We start from the raw sequence: 18,838 nt of genomic DNA on the forward strand, positions 1-18,838 counted from the left end.
TGCCTTGGAGAGTTCAGAGGTTTTTTTATGTCGTTCTCTCAGCCCCCCAAACTCCAGCCATTTCAAAAGCGTTTCCAACAAAACAGTTGAAGAATGGCAACTCCAAATCCCTTTCCCCCACCTTCAGATTTGATGCAGAAATACAACAATGGGGGAGGAGTTTCACTCACCTCAGTGCTTCTGAAATATTTATAAAGCATCTTTGTGCCTCTGGAGAGATGGCATAGTGGCTAAGAGAACTGATTTCTCTTCCAGAGGACCTGAGTTCTACTCTCAGCACCCAAGTCAGGAAGCTCACACTGTCTGTAACTCCAACTTTAGGGCGTCTGGTGTCCTCTTTCTGGCCTTCATAGGCATCTGCCCTCAAACACACACACCTACCCACAAACAGAGACATAAACTAAGAGACCTTTTATTTTATTTTTAATACTAAAAATTATAATTATATCATTCCCAATCTTTCTTTCTGTGCCTCCAACCCCTCCCATGTCCTGCCTTGCTTTTTCTCCAAGTCATAGCCTCTTTTTCTTTAATTGTTGTTACACAATACACACATTCACGCACCCCCTAACTACATACATATAGCTTGTTTTATCCATATAATGTTACCTGAATGCGTGTGATTTCAAAGCTGATCCCTTGGTAGTGGATGACCAAAGGAAGGGCAGTTCTTCCCTGACAAAGAACAGTTTTTCTCCTCTCACAATTCTTCCGTTACCTGAAGTTATCATGAAGGGTCAGAGAATCAGCTTTCGTGATTGAGAATAGGAGTGGGGAGGGCCTGGAAAATCCAGGCCTAGAAATGTCTTTTTGGTAAATTGTTCTTCAGAACTGCTGGGTAGAAGATGAATCCGATTTCCTGCAGCTTCTGAGCGTCCAGGTGAAACATAAGTCATATTGCCTGGTTTTGGGTTGACCTCCAAGCTCCAGGGCGTAGGGTGGGGGTTGAATGCTTTCTGGAATTTGATAGGCAGAAGGTTTCTTGAAACTTTGGATCTATTTTGTGGCCTAGGTTTAGGGAGTGGGTCATTTGTGCCAGACCTTTAATAGATGAAGTATCTATGCCATGGATTTTTGTCTGACTGTTTCTTGCTGGCAGAGAGGATCTCCTTTGGAAGTTTGGGGACCTGGAATGACTTTAAGAGAGGAACTGTCTTTATTTCATTCTGTGTGGTGGACTGAGTGATGGCAGGTACTTGATCCAGGAGGTACTTCTGTGAAAAGTTTAAAAGACAGGGTGAAAGTGTAAATATGAGACTAATAAAGAGGAAGAGTACAGGGAGGAACCTAGACAGGAGGGAACCAAGGGCCCAACTAGAGGAGGAGGAGGCTCGTTGATGAGTTCTCTGTACCTTGTCCCTCATTTTTGGACATTTCAAACTAGTTTGGATTTGCCGATTTAGAAGCACATTATTCCCGGAAGAGGACACACATCTCTCCATCGGCAGCAGTGAGCGGGTCTAGCCCACTTTGGTTTTGGAGGACAATAGTGGCCGAAACTTGAACTGTTCTGTCATTTTTTCAAACTGACCATCCCTTCAAAGACTCTTTAAAAATCCCTTGAGAAGAGACTGGATATTTTGGGCTCCCAGGGCACCCCTTTGCTGTATGCATCTCCACTTGTCTCAAATCGTTTACCTCAGTCTCTGGCTTTCCCTTCACCCATAGGATCCTTGAAGGAACCTTTGAGATGCTGGGAGGGCTGTTCTGGACAGGCTGCACCACTCGGCTGCACCACTCTGCTCTCACTAACACCTGTGAGACTTGCTCCTTCCAGTGTCTGCTCAAGGGACTCACCTGCCTGAAGTAAGCCTTCTTCACAGAGCTCCTTTACGCATCCAAAGACTGACTTCCCTGTGACCATTCCCATTGGTTACCCACAATCTTGCCAATACAATCTCACCATCGCCGACCTTTGCTCCACAGACTAGACAACACCCTTCTTGGAGGGCCCTGTAGGTAGGTTAAGTAGCAGGCAGGCCAGATAGCAGGAAGGCAGAAAGATCCGTGTGGAAAGGTATTGGTTGGGGACTGTACAGGCAAGAGTGACCAGATTAGACATGCAAGGCACTGGATGTGGGGCCAAGGGCAGTTTTGGGAGCTTGGAGAGGGTGTGTAGAGGGAGGGACAGGCAGACAAGACCAACTCACCTGACAGATCCTGGTGAAAGATGTGCAGAATCTGGCTGAGAAGAAATGTTGGATGAGGTGTAAGAGTGGCCTCTGAGTGGTGGACAGGCAGGGAGAAGCCATGTAGGAGCCTAGACGTTAGGAACAGGGTTAGCAGGGGCATCCAGACTAGGCAATGGCACTGGATGGTTTGTGGGATTGAGAAGTGTGTGTGTGTGTGTGTGTGTGTGTGTGTGTGTGACATGACAGGGATACACCTGGATAGACTCTGTTGAAGGATGTATATGATCTGTCTGGGCATCAGGATTGGATCCAAAAGAAATCTTAGGGTAAAAAAAAAAAGCATGTTTATGCTAGTTTGTTTTCAGAATATTATCTTTATTATTGAGGAAAATATCGTCGATATTTTAATTTGACTTTAAAAAGCCAGTTTTCCAAAAAAAAAAATTTACCCCAGTTCTATATTTAACCCTTATGTATTGGTTTGTTTGTTTTTTGAGATAAGCTTTCATGTAGTCCAGGCTGGCTTTGAGTTCAATATGCAGCAGAGGAAGACCCTGAGCTCAGAATGCATTCCCCAAGTACTGGGGTTGTAAGTATGCACTACCACACATGGCTTACCCTACCAACTGAGCTCAATTCCCAGTCCACCCTTAATATACATAAGAATTAAGAAATGATTCAATTTTTCATGCAATTATAAACAAAGCAATGCTTAGCAGGTGTGAAGAAATAATACCCACCTCCAATGTTTTCTGCATGGAAAGGCTCGATGCTATTAAACAGATCCTTGCTGTGAACACTAAAGGCCCAGTTCTAGATCTCCACTAGTTTTCAAGCAGGAAGCAAGAAGTTTTCCTACAGCTAGGTACCTACCTGCTGCTTCCCCATCCCCAGATCTAACCCCTTCTTTGCCCTTACCTTTTGCCACAGGCAGAAGGGTTCTAAAGGGATTGCAGGTACATTATGCTTCAGACCTCTGATGGAGATGTCACATGTGCAATATGGGCCCATGGCTAGAGTTCTGCAAGAGTATTAGAGGAAAGAATTTTATGGAAACCCACACCCAATGGCTGGGGATGTAGTTCATTAGTAGTGGACTTTGCCTAGTAGGTATGAGGTCCTGGGGTCCAGCCCTAAGATTGAAAAAGAAAGGGAGAGAGAGAGAAAGGGAGGGAGGGAGAGAAAGAGAGAGAGAGAGAGAGAGAGAGAGAGAGAGAGAGAGAGAGAGAGAGAGGAAAGATGGATGAGAAAGGGAGAAAGGCAGGAAGGGAGAGAGAGAGGGAGGGAGGGAAGGAGGGAGGAAGAAACCCATGTACAAAAGTTGGCAATCGATACACAAACACACATATAGTCCAGGATCAAATACTAGGCTCCTTTGTTGGGATCCTGCCTTGAAGGGTTTGTATGTTCCAAGGAAGGGGCATATGGATTAGAAATGTCAGGTAGCATAAACAGAGACACAAAAGAAATATGGAGACTTAGGATAGAGTCGGGAGAGCCATCCAGTGAATACTGGATCCACCGTGTTTATTTCTTAGGATCTTTAAATACCCCAATCCAAAAGAGGGGAAGAAAACAAAAGACTTTAAGACTTTTTTTTTATTTTTACCATGATACAAGGACCAAACAAAGTGATTACAATCCTAATACCCAAAATACCAAATGACTGCACTCTAGGTCAGGATATCCAGTTAGTAGTCACACATTAAGTCAAATCTCCTGTCAATAACCTTGAAAGAACAAGACTATGCCTGAACTTTCTGAACTTTAGTCAAGGAGGAGCAGATTTACTTTTGTAGGCTGACAATCATTGGATCAAGAATTAGATTCTCAGGAGGCAGAGGCAAGCGGATCTCGGTGAGTTTGAGACCAGCCTGGTCTACAAGAGCAAGAGCTAGGTCCTGGACAGGCTTGATAGCTACAGCAAAACCATCTCAAAAAACCAAAAAAAAAAAAATAGATTCTTTGAAGAACCTATGAGATATAGAACCTGCCCTTGGAAACCTAGAGAGAGATCACAGGCTCTTTTCTGACCCGATCATAATTGTCATAGACTTTTATTTTTGTATTTTATGCTGTAAGGTCTGATGTACCCACAGTGGCCTTGAACTTATGTGACAGAAGATGATCTTGAACTTCTTTCTGATTCTCATGTCTCTACCTCCCAATTGCTAGAAGTTCAGACCTCCACTACCACACCAAGTTTATGTGGTGTTGGGGATCAAACCCAGCACATTTTAGGCAGGTATGCCACCAAGTTAATCATATCCCCAGCCCCATGGAATATACTTTGTCCTGCCCAGGCTTCTGCACATGAGTCCAGCACTTCTCAACAAGTTTGAGTTTCCAAAAAAAATCTTTCAGCAAACTGCAGCAACAGATCTAAGATCCAGTAGCTTAACACCCAGGCACATGTTCAGAGCCTGCGCCAATGAGGGGCTTGGCTGGCTGGAACTCACACTGCACCGTGAGTCAGGAATGCAAGCACACTGATTTGAGGTGGCATTTACAGCCCTCTGCATTGAGATGCTGGCCAAGAAACCATATCTTACCTGGAGTGACTGGTCGTTCGTCGACACAAGAAACCTGGAGTGAATAGGATTAATTTTCTAGGCTGAAGAAGTCCTGTGAAGCAGCACAGGCTCTGAGACTTGAAAGTAAATCAGGGAGGGGTCTCTGGAAAAGGTTTTTCTTCCTTGAGAAAGCTGCCAGGGAGGGTTTTTCCCCTTGTGTTTGTGATTTTCTGGGAACTACAACCAGTTAAAGCCAGTACTGAGCATAGAAAAAGGAGGTTAGTAAAGGGGCCCTGTGTCCAGCGTCTTATTGGCTATTTAGTTCATTTGAAGGCTCCTTATTTCTGAATTCCTTTTTAAACGTAAGAATTAACAAAGCACTTTCATTGTTATAGCTACTTTGTTTCAGTATTTTTATGTCTTTCCATAAAACCCTGATCTATACAAACTGTTTCTTCTTGATGATAAACTATGTGACATTTAATTAAACAATTTCTGTTTGCAGCTGCTGCGTGGGCTTGGCTCAGTGTCAGTCATGAGGAAGGTGGCATTTTCTGTTCTCCATGAATATCCAGCCCGATTAGATGGACGTCTTGGAATCGGAAACCACCAGAACACTCATGTTCCCATGTTTTGTGTATTTTGATCTATATATTCGACTTCATTCTTTTTTTTTTTTTTTTTACTGAGTTTCTCTCACTCCTATTTTCTTTGCTTTTTTGAGACACGGTCTCACGCACAACAGGCTGGCTTCAAACTTGGTATGTGTCATAGAACAACCTTGAGTGCCTGTTCTTCCTGCCCGTTTCCTCGGTGCTGGGACTGTAGACACGTTCCACTCTCTCTGGCATTCCCCAACCTCAAATTTGAATGCTAAGAAAATACATATCGCTGTCTGGTGGTGGTGCACACCTTTAATCCCAGCCCTCAGGAGGGCTTTCTCCTGAGGCACATCTCTGTGAGTTTGAGGCCAACTTGGTCTACAAAGCTAGTTCCAGAACAGCCAGAGATACACAAAGGAGCCCTGTCTTGAACCACCCCCACCCCTCCCCAAAAAGGAAGAAAGAAAGAAAAGAAAATACATATTGGAAATGGAGTTGAAATGATTTAGAACTTCTGCCAGTTTTCAAGAATGTCTCCTGGGGTTGGAAAGGTCACTCAGTGGTTAAGAGCACTGTTTCCTCTTGCCCTGGACCTGGAACGTCCTACTTCCCAGCACTCACAAGGTGGCTTACAACTATCCATAGCTCCAGGTCCAGGAGATCTGACTTCCTTACCTGACCTCCGCCTCCACTAGCTATGTAGCAGGTGTACATACATGCATACAATCAAAACACTCACACACACAAAAGTAAAATGAATAAATCTGAACTAAAAAAAAGATTAAACATCTCTTACAAGGAATTCCTGGCTATTTGCCTATTACTTGTTTGAAATTCAACAGCTCTGAGCAGGCTGCTGGGCACAGTATTCCTGTAAATATTTTGCCCCCCTTTTTTTCCTTTGGAATTTTTATTTTGGAGGTAAATTTGTTCAGTTTCCCTTTTCTCTGTTTCTTCTCTCCTTGGAAGTAGTGTGTGTGCTGTAAATGGATATCTACATTTACTGTATGTTTGAAACATACACAACTCCTGAAGCAGATGTTTGCCTCTGGAATTCTGTGCATAGGGACAGGGACAGTCTTGTTCTGATTGTTGGTGAACTTGGACAGTCTCACAGCTCATTGCTTTTGTTATATTTCTTGTAAATCTCTGGGTGGGTGTTTGAGTGTGTGTATATGTATGTGTGCATATGTGTATTTGAGTGTGTGTATGTGTGTTTGTGTATGGTTTAGCATGTAAATGTGTGTAGGCAGAGGTCAATTTCAGGCCTCCATTATTCCTTGGGAGCTGTGGTGGTTTGAATGCTATTGGGAATTATGGTCTTATTGGAGTAAGTGTGGAGTTGTTAGAGGAAGTCTGTTGACAGAGGTTTCCTTCCCACCCGGTCCTGCAGTCATTCAGTCTCAAAGAAATACACAAAACTGATTGGCCTATTAACTCAGACTTCTTATTAACTCTTATAAATTTTATTAGCCCATAATTCTTGTCTGTGTTAGCCACGTGGCTTGCTACCTTTTTTGGCGAGGCAGTCTCATCTTGCTTGCCCTGTGTCTGACTTCCTCTGTGTCTGTGTGACAACTGCAGACTGAATCTTTCTCTTCCCAGAATTTTCCTGTTCTCGTTGCCCCACCTCTACTTCCTGCCTGGCTACTGGCCAATCAGCACTTTATTAAAATACAATTGACAGGGTACAGACCATTGTCCCACAGCAGAAGTATGTTACTGGGTACAGGCTTTAGAGTTTCATAAGCCCAAGCCAGGTCCAGGAGCACTCTCTCTTCCTGCTACCTGCCGATTCAGATGCAGAACTCTTGGCTCCTCCAACACCTTGTCTGCCTGTGTTCCACCGCGCTTCCTGCCACAGTGACAGTGGACTAAAGCTCTGAACCTGTATGCCTGCTCCAATTGAATATTTTCCTTTATAAAAGTTGCTGAGTCAGCTGAGTGGTGATGACACATGCCTTTAATTCTAGCACTTGGGAGGCAGAGGCAGATGGAGCTCAGTAAATTTGAGGCCCGACTGATCTACAAAACAAGTTCCAGGACAGACAAGTTCCAGGATATATATGTCATGGTGTCTTATCACAACAATAAAACCCTAACTAAGACTAATACAGGTGCCATCCATTAGATCCTGCACTCACCAAACAGGCTATGCTCTCTGGCCAATCAGTCATGGGGCTCCGCCACTACTGGTATTAGAAGCGCATATTGCCATGCCCAAATTTTTCATGTGAGTTTTGGAATCAAACTCAGGTCCTCATGCTTGCACAGTAAACAGTCAACTGAGCTATTTCCAGTGCTTGCCAGCTTTCTTCATAAAGTGGGCAGTGACCTTGGGGGTCCATGGAAAGTTTCTTTCAGAATGAATTCAGCATTGGCCTATGGCTACATGAGCTGCAACTTTAATGATGATGGAAATGCCTTGAATTCACACGTAACCATCTGGAATATCCCTGGAGTAAAACCTATAGTGGTCATTATCAGCCTCTAAAAAAATGTTTCCACCGTCTAGAAATGGTAAGGTACTCTACAAGGTGTCTAGTCTGGTATGGTTCTTTTCTGCAGCTCTTTCCTCACTGCAGTTAATGATATGACTGTTCACAGGTTCTTTACAGTACTCAGAACACAATGTTGGAGAAAAAGGTCAGTTAAGTCAACTGCAGGAGCCCAACCATCGCCAAGAAAGTACATTATCAACACTGCCATGGCAGAAGTCACTAGGATTCATGGCAAACACTGCCACAGTAGAAATCACTTGGATTCATGAATACTCCTTTTGACTGGGGTAGCTGTGTTATTGGTGGGTTTTCTAAATTTGGTAGAATATTAAAGCATCATAAGATTTATTTTTAAAGGCATTTCTCCTTTTTCAATGTGAGGAATTAAATAAATGCTTCACATTTTTGGCTTTACCATCGTTGCTTTGTTTGAGCCAAAGATAAGAATAGTTCTATGCATTGACTTTTACCTGTTTCTTTTCTCAGGATGTTAATGATTAAGGAATTTCCTGAACAGTAAAATTGAAACCTGGAAGATGGAGTCCACTCATTCATTGACACATTCACACATTTGTTCATTCAATCAATCAATTAATCAATCAATCAATATATATTTATTGGTGACCTGCAATGTCCCATATGCACTGCTAAGTTCCTCAAGGGCCAAAGCTGACATGATCTGAAACCACAGAATATGTGGTCAGTACCTACAGGAAAGGTACATCTGAAAAAAAAAAACTCAGCCTAATTCACAATGATTTCCAGGAAAACAGAATAAATTAACCTTCTAGGAATATCTAGAGAAATGATAGTGTCCAAAAGAATTCCATTAAGAGTAGGGTCATGGTCTGGGGATATGGCACAATGGATAAAGTGCTTCATGCAAACATGGGTGCTGGAATTTGATCCCTAGACCTCACATCCAGAAACTGGCAAGCTGTAGTACTTATAAAGCCAGGTCCAGTCTAATAGCAGAGTTTGCATCAGAAAATGAAGGGATGACTGCTGTGGGATAATGTTCTTGTACACTGTAAAGATTTGTCACTTGTATTGGTTTAATAAAATGCTGATTGTCCTGTAGCCAGGCTGGAAGTATAGGTGGGGTGATCATACTAAGAGAATTCTGGGAAGATGAAAGGCAGAGATGCAGCCACAAGCCAGATGCAGTGGAAGCAAGATGAGAATGCCTTACTGAGAAAAATTACCAAGCCACATGGCTAAACCTAGATAAGAATTATGGGTTAATTTAAGTTGTAAGAGTTAGTTAGTAATAAGTCTGAGCAATAGACCAAGCAGATTATAATTAATACAAGCCTCTGTGTGTTTATTTAGGACTTAATGACTATGGGACCGGAAAGGACAAAACTTTTATCTACAGATGATATTTGAGAAATGACATATGAGGGGCCCTCTGGCCTACACAGGCATGTTTACACACATGAATACATGTCTCCCACACACTTCCACCTTCACACACATGAACATGCACCTCTCCACACATATACATGTGTACAGAAAGAATCGTGAAGAAGGGATTTAAATAAAAGAAAATCTGTACTCCTCATTGGTGATGGAATTTGAAATGTAGTCAGGACCAGAGCAAAAGGGACTTATATGTGATGGTTGCCTCAATGAAGAGTCATGAGAATGGTGACTTTTGGAAAGGTGTGTCTGAGCTGGCTGTGCAACTAAGGATGGGATTAGGGATGATATGGAACTTAGTGATTAGGTGAGAGACACTTGGGTGTCAGGAGTGAAGGCAGGTGCTAATGGTGCTGTTGACATGTAAGAGGCACAAGCAGGGTCTGTAGGGTTTGCCAGGCAGCCTCAGTGCCAGGGCATTGTCCAGGAAGAGTTCAGTGTTGGTAGCGGTGAGAAAGCAATGCAATATTATATACATGGCTAAGACTGGTTTGTGTCTGTAGGTGGTACCTTCATTAAGAATACTGGGCACTTGACAAACAGGCAGTGGGGATGTCCCTGCTGGGTAGCAGAATTCTACACCAGGGCTTATGGGTCTTAGGGCTCCCAAGGTTATGAGCAACTGTTGGAGAATATTATTTTAAGATGTGTTAGATTTGTGTATGCTATGTAATGTTTGTTTAATGATACAAACATGTGTTGCATTCTTTTACGTTGCATTTGTTTAACTCTGTGAAGCTGTGTTACTTTGCCTGTCTATAACACCAAATGGGTTTAATAAAGAGCTGAACTACCAATAGCAAGAGAAGAGAAAGCATAGGTAGAGAGAATAAATAGAAGGAGAAATCTGGGAAGAAGGAGTGAGGGAGCCAGAAAAGAAGGGCCAGCCATCCAGCCACAAAACCAGACATGGAATAAGAAGGAAAGAAAAGATTTAAAGAAATAGAGAAAGGTAAAAAGCCCAGAGGCAAAATGTAGATGGGATAATTAGTTAAGAAAGCTGGCAAGAATCATGCCAAGCTAAGACTGGGCATTCAAAAATAAGAATAAAACTCTGTGTGATTTATTTAGGAGCTGGGTGGCAGGCTCCCCCAAAAGCCAAAAGTATAAAACCACCAACATCAGGCATCCATCCTTTTAAGCTTTCTCCTCAAAGTCAAATTCTAAGCTTTCTCCTCAAAGTCAAATTCTAAATTCTTATGCAAAACCACAAAGAACAGAGAGGAATGGTGCACCCAGGCAGCTACTCCAGGCAGTTCCTTGAACAGCTCTGAAATCCCAGGACTATGGTCAACAGTCTGGAGAGTTTGCCAGGCTTATAGGCTCTTAGTCAACCCAAGAGAAACTAGAACCTTAGAGAAGTTAAGCAATTTCTCTAAGATCACAAAGCTGGCCTGAGATAGAATCAAGGTCTGGCTTAATGTTTCTTCACAGCAGAGGGACAAATGTTGAAGCACTTACTGCTTTATTTTCATCTCACCAAACTATGTCTGTAAAGTCTATTGACACACATGTAAAATCACATATGGAAGAATTTGCTAACATATTTAAATAAAGTATTCAACAATCTGCATATTACACAGCATTTAAAAGTAAGAGGTTATGTAACTTAAAATTTTATAATAGCTGTGTTTTATATGTACTGTAACATTGTATGTATCATGGATGTGTAGATTACAGTACAGATGACGTGTATGTGTGCCCGTATGTGTGAATGTTTTTCAGGCTACCACGATGAAGTTCCATAGACCGGATGGCTTACACTGTAGACATTTATGTTTTCACAGCTCCAGAGACGAGAAGTTTACCTATGGCAGGGTCTGGTCAGGCCACTTTGCTCTGTGCCTTGTCTGGCTTGTGTGCAGCCACTTTCTCCCTCTAATTTATGTGGTCTTGACCTTCCACTTATTCGAGCTCAAACTTCCTTATTTATTTAGTTTCTTGAGCCTAGTTAATTATGTAGCTAGTTTTGTTGTTGGTTTTATTTATTTACTATTTAGTTTCTTGAGCCCAGTTAGTTATTTGGCTAGTTATTGTTATTTAGCTAGTTAATTTTCTTTATTGTTGTTGGTTTTATTTATTTAATATTTAGCCAAAGATAACCTTGAACTACCTGGGGTTATGCCAGTAAATGTCACTGTGCCCAGTTTGAATTTTCTCTTCCTGTAAAGATACTGGTCAAGCTGGGTGAGGCACCACTTAGGACCTCATCTTACCATCAACTTCTTAATACAGTCATCTCCTGAGTTCCTGGGGGGGAGGACCATGACAGACGAATTTGGGGCAGGATATAGGAGGCCCTCAGTCGACAGCATTATTCAGACATGAATTCTGTGCTTGTTAAAGGCCAGCCATAACTCTCTATGAACAGAAAGCAGGTGCTATGCCTCATTGTGCAAAATGGTTCCTATTGTAAAACAGAGTACAGTTTTGGAACCCTTTCTGATAGGTCTCTGAGAGAGAAAGAAACAGAAAGAATTAGGGAGATGCTCCAATTGTCCTCAGTGTTAGTGTCTTAATAAATCTTGCACCCTGGTGAGTCTGAATGACAACCACAGGGCACTACTGTTCTTGCCAGGAGCACATTTATGATGATGTTGAAGGCTTCCCTCCTGCACACTAGGAAACAGAACACTGACCTGAGGAAATGGGGTGGGGGTGATTTGTTCATTTTTGAATTCAGGCATAATGTGAGCTTTGAGATCTTGCACCTGCTGCTTCTGTTCCAAATGAGATTCTGGTATCCAAACACCAGTTTTGAATTTTGGAGAATGATTTCTGGTCTTAGACTTGAATTCTGAAGTCCAGGGTTTTCATGTAAAGCTTCTTTGTTCTGTGATACAGTGTGGGTTTATTCAAAGCAAATGCTGTCTCCCAAATTTGGGACAATTTGCACCTCTAGATTACAGAATTACCCGAGAGGAAAAAAATTGGTGGCATTCCTTTATCTGTGTCCTGAAAGAAAGACTATTAGGTTAAGATATATGTGCGTGTTCATATGTGTTTTTATGTGTCCATGTGCATATGTATGTGTGTGGGCATGATTGTGTATGTTCATGAGCATGTGTGTTTTTATATGTATGTGTTTTTGTGTGTTTTATGTTTGCATATACATGTGTGTAGTGTTCGTATGTATGTATATACATTTATGAGTATGTGTTTATGTTCATGTGCATTTATGTGTGTATGTGCTAATGTGTGTATTTCTGTGTGCATGTGTGTCTTTGTTTGTATTTGTGTGCTTACCGATGGAGCTATCTCCTAGAAGCTTGGAAATTTAATCTAAATGGACAAAAATGGCTCCTTGAGAAGCAATGGTCTGGATGAATCTCAGAGGGATTCGTCTGTGCAGCGTCCAGGTGGCTTCCTGTGTGCACGCACTGTTCTGTTGGGGCCAGGCCTCACCTGCCAAAATCATTGCAGAAGCCCTGATGAGACTCCTGCCAGAGTTCCCACTCCAGGTGCAGATGTTGTGTCCCCTGGAGACCCTTAGAAGGACACCCCACTTGCAGAGACCTTTCCTGCTTGCTCTTCAAATTCTGCTCCCAAGGTTTTCCCCTCCCGTACTTGTTCTCCTTGCATCTGAACTCATGTAAAAAGATATAATGTCCTTGGCATTGTGAAGCACACATTCAATCCCTGCACAGCAGAGGCAGAGACAGATATACCTCTGTGAGTTCAAGAACAGAAGAATCCCTGGGGCCTCGTGGCTACCCAGACTCGCCTAACTGGAGGAGAGCTAGGCTACTGAGAGACTTTGTCCAAACAAAAGGTGGTACATACCTGAGAAACAATACTCGAGGTTCTCCTCTGGCCTCCACTTAACAAACATATCTGTATGTAGATGCACACAGACACACACATACACACACACATACATAAACAAAGATATATGTGTAGACATACAAAAAAAGATGATACACAAACATATATATGTTTGCATACCATATATATATATACACACACACACACAGAGTTACCCAAATATATTTATATATACACACAGATATCCAAACATACATATATACACACATAGATACCCAAACATATAAACATACATGTACACACAAGTACACACACTAAAGTATATCAGTTTTCCTAAATATCTGGAAATAACTGTACTTTGGTTTGAAGGGATTGTTTAGTAGAAAATTCTACCAAATTAGGGGTTCTTTTACCTCTGCTCATTTGCTCAATTGTCCCTTGAAGTTGATTTGATGTCTAGCTATTTTTTCTCTATATGATTTGCCTTTTCTTGCTTGTGGATTTTATATCTTTTCATTACTGTTATTCACTAAAATGTATCTCTGTGTCCTTTCTCCTCAGTCCATCCTGTTAAATGTTGTGACATGTTTGATTTCAGTACTAATTTCTGTAGGTTCTCATCTCTCATTCTGGGGTGTTTCTTTTTCTCTCTGCAGTTGTTCTTGAATATGTTCTAGAACACATGTTTATCAGGGAACAGTTTTACTCACCAGGTGATATTTGGCAAAGTCTTCAAAAAAAATCTTTGGTTCTGACAACTAGAAGATGCTACTGCATCTAGAGAGGAGAGGCCAGGAATGCTGACAAAAATCTCAGGAGCCCAGGGCAGCTCCTGACACAAAGCCGCACTTTATTCAACAAGCCAACAGTGCCTATCTGATGATGTCATCCAAATGCCACACTCAGATATCACAGTTTTACACACACACCGGGGAGAGAGAGAGAGAGAGAGAGAGAGAGAGAGAGAGAGAGAGAGAGAGAGAGAAAGAGAACAGTCCACCACTGAATATACTCTTAGCCCTGTTTTTTTCAGTTATTGCTTTAAAACAATACTTTTCTTCTCTCCCTCCATTCCTTTCCCTTCTTTTCTCCCTCCCTCCTTCCCTCCCTCCCTTCCTTCTTCATTTCCTTCATCTTTCTTCATTTTTCTGACCCTTCCCTCCTCTTCTCTTTCTTTTCTCTTCTTCTCTTTTCCTTCCACCTGTCCTTCTGTCCTTTTTTTCCCACCCCTCTTTCTTTCTTTCTTTCTTTCTTTCTTTCTTTCTTTCTTTCTTTCTTTCTTTTTTGTTTTGCTTTTGAGCCAAGGTCTCACTGTATTTAGCAGATTTGCCTGGAGCTCACAGCCTTCTTGCCCCAGATTCCAGAGACCCTCTCTCAAAATGAAAGGAATGAGTGTAGCTGTAGCTCAGAGGAAAAAGTGCTTGCTTAGCACGTGTGACCCTATCTTCAAGTCCTAGGATTAAAACCAACAGGAAACTACAACTGTTTGCCCCAGATGGCCTGTCATTTCACGCTGTGTTCTAGACCCTTCCTCAGCTCTGTATTTTAACTTCTTTAACTTAATATTTGGTTATCTAGTTTCCTTTCCTTTCCTTTCCTTTCCTTTCCTTTCCTTTCCTTTCCTTTCCTTTCCTTTCCTTTCCTTTCCTTTCCTTCCTTCTTCCTTCCTTCCTTCCTTCCTTCCTTCCTTCCTTCCTTCCTTTCTCCATTTGTGTTTATTATTGGTGTGTGTGTGTGTGAGACAACACATATGTGGAGGTCAAATGACAGCTATATGGAGTTCATTCTTTCTTTGTTCCTTTGCCTGGCTTCTGGAGATAGGACTCAGGTCTTCAGACTTAGATCATCAGGCAGGAAACACCTTTGCCCACTGACCCATGCCAGCCTGAGTTTTCTTCTTGAAGCTTTCTTGATTATGCTTATGAGGTTTTTGAATGACTTTTATAACTATTCTCAAAAGACTTCCATCTGCAAATATCATCACACTGTGGATTTCAACACCCCAAATTTAGAAAACACATTTGCTGTGTCACATCTCCACTGAAAAATATGGACAGCTTCTTATTTATGTTTGATTTTTAGAGGTAATTTTTCAAATTTAGATCTTTTTCCAGCACATTTTAAGTGCTAAGTTTTAGGTCCATCCCTCCCCCCTTCTTTTTCTGTTCTTTCTCTTCTCATTCGTTGTCCATTTCCCCTGCAGTGTTTCCTCTCGGGTTTCTGGGCTCTAGTCCAGGCCAGGCCGTGTATGCTGCCCTGGGAATTCCCTTCCCAGTTCATATTAAGGATGCTGCATCTGACGTCCTTGGATCTGCAGGTGGCTTGCTTAATTTCTGATCATTTGGCTGTGGCTCAGTTTTCCTGCTTTCTAGACTATGACTAGCTGAGATGCCCGTGAGTTCAGGGGAATTTCAGGGCTGTCGTCTTCCACACAGTGCACCCCGACGTCTCGAGCTTTATGCCTAACCCAGGCTAACCACGTGACCCAGAGCATCGTTCCCCTGAACTCTTATGAACCAGCCCCACCCCCACCCCCACCCCCGTTCTCATCACCTCATGTGAGGTGATTTGGCTCAGACTCGTTGTTTTGCCTCTTTCCAGTGGATTTTTTCTGCTTTCCGAAGGCCATTGCCGTTTCTTTCTGACGTTTGATGCGGTGTGGGTGTGGTTTGGGTGTTGAAGGTCCAGGCACTGTGTGCTGGGGCGCTGAGTCAGTAGAGCCCTCAGGAGATGGGGCCTTGTGGCAGAAGGTGTTAGGCTCTTCGAAGAAATCAGTGTAGTTCTTGAGGGACCCTGGCTAATTCCTGTGAGTATGAGTTGTTATAAAGAGAAAGTCTGACCCCAGAATTTCTCTGTCTCACCATCTAATTTCTCGGTTTCCAGCCACCTGACCCGTGATTTTACGTCTGCCAAACTGCGTGTTGTTTGAACCTTTTACTTTGTGCTGCACCCCCAGGTGTTTGTATAGCAATAGGAAATGGAACAATATAAGTTCTATATTTTATTTACCATTGTTCTGCTTTTGAAAAAGAGAGGGTACTCTGAAGTGTGAATTCACAACAGGAGTGTTATCAGTAGACTTAAAAAAAAATTCAACCCTTTGACGTCCTGTTCTTTTTTTCTGGTGATCTATAGACACAGTATCCAGATACTTCAACCTACATCATGTTGGCTAAAATGGAAATCGTGAAAGAAGTGTTCTTAGCAGCATACTCTTTAAAAGTCAAAAAGTTTAGTTAGGAAAAAAGGTAAGGGGCAAATTCCTCTGTGTTGGGTGGGGTCAAGTGGAGAAAGGGTGGCCTGCTGGTGCAGTGAGGGCTCACAGGGCTGACCTCCTACTGGACTCGAACTCCTCACACCCGGTGTGGTGTCTCATGACCCTGTGCTCACCTACTCCCCATAGCTGAGGTGATTACAGAAATGGATAGATGGTTCTGCTGGAGCCACTGAGTAGGAAGAAAGCCATGAGACTTAGAGAAGGAGAGCATGTGTCAACTGGGCTATCGACGAGCTGCTTCAAGATATTCGTTTCTTCTTTTAGTGGGAAGAAGGAGGGCCAATTCTGTTTATTAACCAAGACCCGTGAGAATGCTGGCAATAACGGAGAATCAGGAACAGACTTTTACAGGATGTGAATACATTGCCTTACCTTTATTTTATTTCTTTTTGTGTGTGTGTGTGTGTGTGTGCCCATTAGTTTTATTGTAACAAAGCACCTTGTACATTTCAACATTTAAAATGGGCATCTTTTTCCTTCCAGTAAAAACCAAAAAACTAAAAATAAAAAAAATTAAAAAAAGTTATAACAGAGAATGTGAACTCCAAATTAACAACCTACAGGTTCTGTTGATCCTTCCATTGAGTGTTAGAGCTCAAGTCATCATTAGGAGAGAATTTTATTTTAAAAGTATCATCTTAAACTGCAAGGATGTCCGTTAAACATCACAATTACACATGCCAAAGGAGAAACCATGTTGTCACAGTGCCCACTTACTCCCCCACAGACACCTCAAATCCACCCTTGCTGACCTTCTGTACCCCCTTTTTTCTTTATTCTTGTTTTTTAGTTAAACAAGAGAAAGTCGACAGATACATGTTGGTAAATGCTGTCTGTATTCACATAGACACAGTGTAATCTCTGAGCCCAATATGCAGAGAAAGGAAAAAAAGCTAGAATTCTATGCACTACTACACAGGGGCCCAGCAACCCCCAGCCTCCAGCAGAGCCAAAGGGGCTGGAGGGCTTTTCTTTTTTCCCACAGAGCACGGCAGCGGTGGTGGTGTTGTATCCACAGTTTGAGACAAGAAAGGATAAAAATGAATCTAGAACAGTGTAGTGGAGATTCTTTTCCCATTGTATTTTGCTCAAGACATTTCCCCCCAGATAAGTTGAGAGCCATGGTATTGAGAAGGGAGACCCCAAAAACAGGGCGACTGAGCACAGGAGGGATTGGGAAGGGGAGGGAAATGACTGTAACTTGCTCCCAGGGACTGGAGAAATTTAAAAAATAAAAACAAAATTAAAAAAGAGGGTCGGAGTCTATCAGTCTTCTGTGCTAGCCATCCTGGCCTTCATCCTCCTCGCCTTCTTCCCCTTCATCATCATCTTCATCTTCTTCCCCTTCATTTCCTTCTTCATCAATATCTTCCAAGCCTCCTTCTCCTCCTCCTCCTCCTCCTCCTCCTCCTCCTCCTCCTCCTCCTTCTTCTACTTCTTCTTCTTCATCATTGTCATCATCTTCTGCCTCTCCTTCTTCATCATCCGTATCAGGAACCAAATAGTACATTTGGTTTGGCCAAATGTCGTCTTTGGTGACCTCTCCTACCTCATCTGCAGCTGCATCAGAGTGGTCAGTAAGTCAGGTAAAGCAGCTCCCTGACTCGAGCGTTTTGTCAAATCCTCTCCAGATTTCCATTTGATTTCAGGGGCTTTGAGGATGGGTCACCACTCTCATTCACATGAAATTCTTTGGAGAGAACTTTATTTTCAAAGTAAGGATTTTCATCAAAATAAAAATCTATTCTGTAACCTGATTTAATGTCTTCAAATTCTGTTACTTCAACTCTGGTTAAACAATGCAGAGCCTCTTTGTCTTCCATCCAAAGCAGTGCAGACACTTGTGGATGGTTGACAAATGTGCTTACCCCAAAATTTGGGATTTTAGTGATCAATTCTGACCTCTTCTGAAAAAACAGTGGCGGAGTTTGCTATATTTTTGTTCTACTTTTAGTATTTCCTTACTGACTTGTTCATTAAGTCTGTCTATTTCATTTTGTACTTCATCAATGTGTCCAATTGCTTCTTGCTGTTCTTTTTCTCCCTTTGGCTGGCTGGGAGAGGTCGACCTGTCCTCCAGTTTCAGGGCAGGAGCCCATTTGGGTGTCTTGGACTGAGGCAGGAGTGCAGATTACTGTTTCGGGGCCATGGTACGAAGGAAGTGGCTAGAAGCCAGAGGCCAGAGGTCAGATGCACACAGCTGGAAGAAACTCGCAGGAACTGAGGTGGCCTCAGGTGTGGGAGATTTAAGTCGGCCTCCTGCCTTACCTTTAGAAGCAAGTTTTTGTTTGTGATTAAAAAAATAATCTTTTTTTTTAAAGAGTATCCCACAGGTGTGGGTTTTATGTTTTCTTGCATGTTGCCATGAATCTCAGAAACAGATTTATCAAGCTAAGAATAGAGCCCCATAATTGAAAGGATTATAATTGAAAGGATTGAAAGGGATGGGGATACTATATATATATATATATATATATATATATATATATATATATATATATAAAATCAAGGTATCTGAAGAACCAGGTGACACATGGCACCTACCTGCTGGGAGTTTGCAAATGAGGAGCCCAGACCTCATAAAACAAGCATCACTACAGCCTAGATGAGTGGAGGGAGAGAGAGA

The 18,838-nt window shown here is 42.3% G+C and overlaps 1 pseudogene; it reads right to left on the bottom strand.

The window, feature by feature from the left end:
* Positions 1-1,043: 1,043 nt before the first annotated feature.
* Positions 1,044-18,361, bottom strand: LOC148118621 (protein SET-like; annotated as a pseudogene).
* Positions 18,362-18,838: the final 477 nt, after the last annotated feature.

The sequence above is a fragment of the Myodes glareolus genome, chromosome 22, assembly GCF_982192425.1.
Source record: "Myodes glareolus chromosome 22, mMyoGla1.1, whole genome shotgun sequence".
NCBI lineage: Eukaryota > Metazoa > Chordata > Mammalia > Rodentia > Cricetidae > Myodes > Myodes glareolus.